Source organism: Micropterus dolomieu, linkage group LG08 (genome assembly GCF_021292245.1).
Source record: "Micropterus dolomieu isolate WLL.071019.BEF.003 ecotype Adirondacks linkage group LG08, ASM2129224v1, whole genome shotgun sequence".
Taxonomy (NCBI): domain Eukaryota; kingdom Metazoa; phylum Chordata; class Actinopteri; order Centrarchiformes; family Centrarchidae; genus Micropterus; species Micropterus dolomieu.
The window spans coordinates 66,302-74,143 of record NC_060157.1 but is presented as its reverse complement, the minus strand read 5'-3'; positions in this window follow the sequence as shown (position 1 = coordinate 74,143).

Sequence of the window (7,842 nt, the reverse complement as noted above, 5' to 3'; positions counted from 1 at the left end):
AGAGATGATGATGACAGGATGTCATGTAAAGTTCTGTAGTGCGCTCGCACAATCAAAACTAACTGAATTTATCAAAATGTATCAAAACAGAACTTTGGTTCGGACCTTGGTGCAGACACAGTGGCAGTTCTAGACCAATTTTATTGAAGGAGACCAGGCTGGGGCCAGTTGTTTTGTCAGAGTTAATGTCTTTGCTGTCTGCCTCAGCAAGTGGGAACATTTCACAACACGTCCAAAATATCAGCTTCCTGTGAGACCCATGTGACCTGTGTTTAGGGAAACACGAGTCGCAGAGATCGATGGTTTGAAGATTCATTGATTAAATCTCAACTCCTGAAATCTTCCTGAGATCCAACTGAAATCTTCATGAGATCCACCTGAAATCTTCTTGAGAACCACCTGAAATCTTCATGAGATCCACCTGAAATCTTCATGAGATCCACCTGAAATCTTCCTGAAATCCACCTGAAATCTTCCTGAGATCCAACTGAAATCTTCATGAGATCCACGTGAAATCTTCTTGAGATCCACCTGAAATCTTCCCGAGATCCACCTGAAATCTTCCCGAGATCCACCTGAAATCTTCCCGAGATCCACCTGAAATCTTTTTGAGATCCACCTGAAATCTTCTTGAGATCCACCTGAAATCTTCCCGAGATCCACCTGAAATCTTTTTGAGATCCACCTGAAATCTTCCCGAGATCCACCTGAAATCTTCCCGAAATTCAACTGAAATCTTCCCGAAATTCAACTGAAATCTTCCTGAGATTCACCTGAAATCTTCCTGAAATCCACCTGAAATCTTCATGAGATCCACCTGAAATCTTCCTGAAATCTTCCTGAAATCCAACTGAGATCCACCTGAAATCTTCCTGAAATCTTCCTGAAATCCACCTGAGATCCACCTGAAATCTTCCCGAAATTCAACTGAAATCTTCCTGAAATCCAACTGAAATCTTCATGAGATCCAACTGAAATCTTCATGAGATCCACCTGAAATCTTCATGAGATCCAACTGAAATCTTCATGAGATCCACCTGAAATCTTCATGAGATCCACCTGAAATCTTCCTGAGATCCACCTGAAATCTTCATGAGATCCACCTGAAATCTTCCTGAAATCCACCTGAAATCTTCCTGAGATCCAACTGAAATCTTCATGAGATCCACCTGAAATCTTCTTGAGAACCACCTGAAATCTTCTTGAGATCCACCTGAAATCTTCCCGAAATTAACCTGAAATCTTCCTGAGATCCACCTGAGATCTTCCTGAAATCTTCTTTAAATCTTCCTGAAATCTTCCAGAAATCTACTTGAGATCCAGCTGGTCTCCAGCTGTCTGCTGAGTCACCTGCAGGCTGCCTGTCTGAGCAGAAACAGCAGAGAGAGCAGTGTGGGGCAGATTTGTTGTACAGAACCAGAAACAGTAATGCATGTAATGAAAAGGACAGAAATTTGTCATAACATTTGTCATAAATCAGGAGAAAAGAGTGTGAGGGGTATTAAGAAAGACTAATCTCATTTACCTACCATCAGACAGCCTTGAATTAATCTTCCTGTCTCTATTTTAATGTGGACGAGCTGGAAATGAACCAGACTCACCTCCAGAGTGATGGGGGAGGGGGGGCATCTATCTTCTCTGTAATGGACTGAGAACTCCACCACAGACCCAGTTTCTGAGAGCCTGACCTGCGATCGATCGGGCCTGGCGGCTTCCAGGTCACGTGATGCACAGCCGCCCAGCTGCCCAGCTCACCCGCAGTCTTAAAGGTCCAGTGTGTAATATTTCTGAGGATCTAGAGACAGAAATGCAATCTAAGATCCACGAACTATGTTTCCAGTGGAGTATAAAGACCTTGAACCGTTCTGTTTTTATCACCTTAGAATGAGACGTTTCTGTCTACATACAGAATTTGAGCCTTTCAGTTCGATAACATCAGGAAAGAGCTGGATCTTTAAATTATTTCACCCCCATTCAAGTTGGCGTAGGGCTAAACAGGAAGTTAGTCTTGCTCTACTAGTGGGCCGCCATCATGATTGAGGGAGGCGGGGTTAAAGGAAACACTAGTGAGCTGGCTCCTGTGGGGCACAATGAGGAAGACCTGGGTCATTTTAGGAAGTACAACATTTCTGGCTTCCTGCGTTACTGAGCAGCTTTCACAGGAGTGAACGGAGCCACGCTTCCAGCGCTGCCGTCTTTATGCGTCCACGGTGAACAGTGAAGAAGAGCAGAGCTGTGGAGCGCCGATAACCATCTGTGACGTGTTTTTATTCTTTCTGAATCCTGAGACCGCTGCAAGGAAGTGCTGAGAGGCGTTATTCTGGTAGAAATCCGTCGTTACTTGCGGATCGTGACTGGATCACGCGGCTAGTCTGGATCGGGTGACCTTTGACCTCCCTGCTGTTTCCATGTCTGCAGTAGACATGACCTCGCTGAACCTTACTAAATATGTCTTTTCTCCTGGGGCATGATGGGAATGTGACCAAACACATCCTCTGTGTGTTATGTAACAGGTCACACTTATATAATATAATGTTCCGCACAGGAACATGACATTTATCACAGCTCAGGTCATTATGTAATATGCTAATTATCAGGTTATGCTAGCTGAGCCATTATGGGGAGGTGGGAGTGCACCCTGCAAGAAACGCTCCTGAATTATTTAGGATTTAGTGAAACTCTTCTACTCAGAGAGGCAGTGATTTCATGTTCTCAAGCTACAGGACAGAGATTATTGGACACGAGTGTGGGTCTGAATCTGCTGGGTGTGCAGGTAGTTAGCTTGTTGCTAAATGATAGCCACATTACTTGATCTATCTCTGTCAGACAGCTGGTGTGAAACACAGATCCTGGACCAGGCTCTGCTGGGAGACATTTCTAATCCTCTAGTCTCCAACATTTACATTTACCTGATGCTTTTATCCAAAGCGACTTACAGCTGCTATATATATGTCAGAGGTCGCACGCCTCTGGAGCAAGTCTTGGGGTTAAGTGTCTTGATTAGGGACACAATGGTGGATGGGTCACAGTGGGGGATTGAACCCAGGTCTCTCACACCAAAGGCAAGCATCTTATCTATGCCCCATCACCACCCCAATCACCATTCTGGGACGTTACTGAAGAGCTACTGTATGTAGTAAGCTAACAGCTAAAACACTGGTGGGTGTGAATGTCAAGTTGTTAGTTTGGGAAAGTTATATAAATGTGTGCGAGGGGGCTTTCATTAGGGACCCCCCCCACCCAGCACATGTACTGTTACTCGCCATCCCCTTAGGCAGCAGGCTGCTGGAACAACGAGGCTAACGAGCCAACCAGAGGCCAGAGACCTCCCTGGATCAGAGTCTGTTCTGCTGCGACTGTGTGAGGACCTCTGGTTTTTAATCTCTGTGTTTATTATTTATAGCTTTAGGTCATTTGAATTATTTATATTATAGGGTTTATCCTAAAATGTTATTTATTCTTTACACTGCTGGACCTGGGAAAGGAATTTCGTTCCTTCATGTTTTAACGTGGTTGAATGACAATAAACTAAAGTGAACTTTCTGAAGCAGTGCTGATAAAGTTTACTGGCACCTTAACCCCTCACGTGCCACAGTAGCTTTGTATAAAACATGTACCTCAAGTTTCTGCTGAAGTGAAGCTTAGTGTGGTGCCAACCGGCACCCCCAGCCGTCACCATTTTTGCAGTGGCTGACTGTGTAATCCATAAATGGGCAAAGAGGTGGAGCTGAGTCAGAATGGAGGCTGGTGGTTGAGCCAACTGAGAGGGCACACACCTGTCACTCTAAGTGGCCACGCCCTTAATTTTAGCCTCAATGTAAACGGGTCATTTACATAAAAACTCACGAAGCAGGAAGTCACCTACTGAGACCGACCCGTTCTTTGTACCAACTGTAAACCTGTTGAGTTCTGCTGTTTCACATGTGGGAATGTTCAGAATGGGGAAGAAAGGGGATTTAAGTGACTTTGAACGCGGCATGGTTGTTGGTGCCAAACGGGCTACTCTGAGTATTTCAGAAACTGCTGATCTATTGGGATTTTCACGCACAACCATCTCTAGGGTTTACAGAGAATGGTCTGAGAGAAAAGAACATATCCAGTGAGCGGCAGTTGTGTGGACAAAAATGCCTTGTTGATGTCAGAGGTCAGAGGAGAATGGGCAGACTAGTTCGAGGTGAAGAAAGGCAACAGGAACTCAAATAACCACTCTTAACAACCAAGGTATGCAGAATACCATCTCTGAACGCACAACACGCTAAACCTTGAAGCAGATGGGCTTCAGCAGCAGAAGACCACACCAGGTGCCACTCCTGTCAGCTAAGAACAGGAAACTGAGGCTACAATTCACACAGGCTCACCAACTCTGGACAATAGAAGATTGGAAAAACGTTGCCTGGTCTGATGAGTCTTGGTTTCAGCTGCAACATACAGATGGTCGAGTCACAATTTGGCATAAATATGACAGCATGGATCCATCCTGCCTTGTATCGACAGTTCAGGCTGGTGGTGGTGGTGTAATGGTATTTTCTTGGCGCACTTTGGGCCCCTTAGTACCAGCTGAGCATTGTTTAAACACGACAGCCTCCCTGAGTATTGTTGCTGACCATGTCCATCCCTTTATGGCCACAGTGTACCATCTTCTGATGGCTACTTCCAGCAGGATAATGCACCATGTCACATAGCTCAAATCATCTCAAACTGGTTTCTTGAACATGACAATGTTTGTGACAAAGTATGCCATGAAGAATTAAGGCAGTTCTGAAGGCAAAAGGGGTCCAACACAATAGTAGCAAAGTATAAAGTGAGTGCAAGCACTGCAAAATTGCAGTTCATTTACTTCCTTCTCTAATAAATAATAAGGTAATAATAAAAATTGTGTTGGACGTTTTCAGGCAGCTGCTGAGAGTCGGTGACCTTTGTAGCTGCAGTCTGTGAGTAATGATGTTCATCTTTATTCATGGAGGGACAGTCAGCGCGCTTTTTTCCACCCGTTTCACATTCATATATATCTCCCTCACACAGTCTGCTTCCTCTGCCTTAAGGTCCAGCCACTTTATTATACTGTGAGAGGTTTATGGACAGCAGATAGAAATCTTTTACGACAGTATATCGTGTTTTTAGTTTCACCTTATGACGGTAAAGATCGTGTTTTTAGTTTCACCTGATGACGGTAAAGATCGTGTTTTTAGTTTCACCTGATGACGGTAAAGATCGTGTTTTTAGTTTCACCTGATGACGGTAAAATTGTGTTTTCAGTTTCACCTGATGACGGTAAATATCATTCAGTGAACTCGCAATCACCAATGGTGCAACATGGGAAAGCAGAGAACCGATACATGCGTAAAAGGCCAGGGACCAGATGGGGGGCCCCGCAGCTGTGCAGGTGCAGACGAGGTAATGACAGTGACTGCATCAGCTGCCCACAGAGCAGGGCCAGCGTGAGCAGCGGCTGCTCCCCCTGCTGTCTAGATGGGAGAAATGCACTGCGCACACACAGAGGACAATCACTCAGACAGAACGCTCAGTACTTTGTGAGTCAGCGAGAAGAAACGGTAGATAGAAACGGACGAAAGAGCACGGGAAAGACCAGGAGGCTGCCGTGCAGATGTCGTCCACCGAAAGGCCCGGGCACCTGCCACGTGGGAGGCTGGGCACCAACACGCTCCTTCGGGCAGGGGGAAGCACCACCCTGTGAGCCAACGCTAGCCAAAACAGGGACGGTGCCAATTATTGGGTGAGTCGCCCCGTGATAGCTCTCCACACACAGACGGGGCTTCACACCGAAGAACGTGGCCAGACTGGGTCCCGACAAGCCGGCTGGCTAAGAGTGAGAACACTGGCCATCTCATCCGGAGGAGAGAGCTCTTGGGCCGGGGGAACAGACAGCTGACAGTGGGTGGCTGCCCTCTGGATGATGGCAGGAAGCTCTCTGATGAGGCTGCCGATGGAAGGCAGGGAAGTGGAGGCCGACAGCGGAACAGAAACATCGTTGGAGAAGGCTACCTTGGGATTGGGGTCTCCTGCCTCAAGGTCAGCCGGGGCTAGGGATAATGGGGAGCCGCTGGGAGACCAGTGAATGGAATGGGGGAGCTGTACGACTCTCTTCTGGCAGCAGGCTGAGGGCTTTGTCCAAGGAGTGGGTGGGCTTCCACACCTCCTCTTGCTGAATGGTGAAATTATCTGCCCGACGCTGCTGCTCATCGGGGGTGAGGAGGGCGCAGAACGGGCATTGTGAGCCGGGAGTGAGTGCTTGGCCGGCGTACTCTGGGCCAAGGCACACCTCGCAGTGGGGAGATCCCCGGGCATGATGTGCCTTGTGTGGCAGACGCCTCACACCCGTACGGAAGGAGCGGCGCCTCGCCCTCGGCCGGTAAGCTTGCTAGCAGACATGACTTTTCTTTCTTTCTCAAAGTAGTGTATATACAAGGTTCGGACGTAGGACGTAGGGGGTGAACCCAATAGCGATGGCTTTAGAGGGCGAAGCCTATATGAAATAGAACAGTTTGCAGAATCATCCTATGTCCCATCTCAGTAACGCCTCTGCATCTCTGGACCTGCTTCCTGTTGCCCACGAGCAAGGCACCCAGCTGTCGCCGCTCAGTCTGTCAGTCACATGTCACAGCGACAGAAACTCAACACGACAGAGAGGAAATCTGACAGAGCTGCAGGACACTCACTCACTGCAATATCAGGAGTTTACAGCAACATGTAATTATGGATTTGATTTTTTACTTTCACCCCTGAAAAGCACATGCACAGTCACGTGCACAGTACATGCACGCACGCAACATTTATAGAGTCCTTCAATGTGCCAAGAAAGTAATTTATCTTGCTGCTGTATGATTAGGAAATCCTTGTTTCACCACAAATCCCCCTGAAACACACACATGCACACACCAGACTACCTGATGGGTGGTTACCACGGTTACATATGTGGGTTTTTTGGCAGTTTCATTAACCCTCAAGACAGATGGACTGAAACACACTCACGCAAAGATAGTGTTTGTGCATGTGTGTGAGAGTCTCTCTGCTCGTGTTGCAGCTTCAGTAGAAACTGCAGTTTAAGATTCAGATTAGATCTCTCCACCTGAGATGTTTTCATCTCAGAGCTCCCCCTGAGAGGTTTCTGAGAGAAATGAAGTCGTACAGTTCTCTCCTGACGTCACGTCATCAGTGCTTCATTAAAGCTGCTCTTACTGACTGTTTGTATCTGAGTGTGAACCACTTCCTGTAACCTGCACTTGCTCCTGATCTTCCTGTTTTAATCCAGGATGGTAACATGGGAGTTGGAGTCAGTCGGGGTTCTGGACCTTGTCCGTGAGGCTGCAGACTGTTGCTGTAGAGGTTAAAGGTGGAAATGCTGAAAACTTAAAACCAAACTGAGGTGGAAAAGCTGGTGTATGATGGAAACAGATTTAGATTTCACACAAGAGGATTTTACAAAACGGTTCCTTATGTTTTCATTGAGATCTGAACACCTTTCAATGCAGGTTTCTCACAAAGAGGAACAGCTACACCCCCTGACTCCGTCTGCCTGCTGGTGGCTGCGGGGTTGTTACCCTCCACCTGAAAACAAAGTTTTCTACTGGAGATTCTTCTGTCCTCAGTGAAAACTTTCAGAGCAGAGAGAGAGACGAGAGAAGAGCAGCAAGGAAAGAACAAAGGAAATTAAATCTCAGCTCTGAAACTCACACCTCGACCTCGCAGGTCTGAATCCATCTGTCGACCTGCGTTGCCCTCCCATCATCCCTCTGTCGCCTCCACAGCCTCTAACAAAGCTCCCAGCTCTGCCGAGTCGAACGGACGATCAGAGCTCGTTTCCTTCAGCAACAATTTCACATT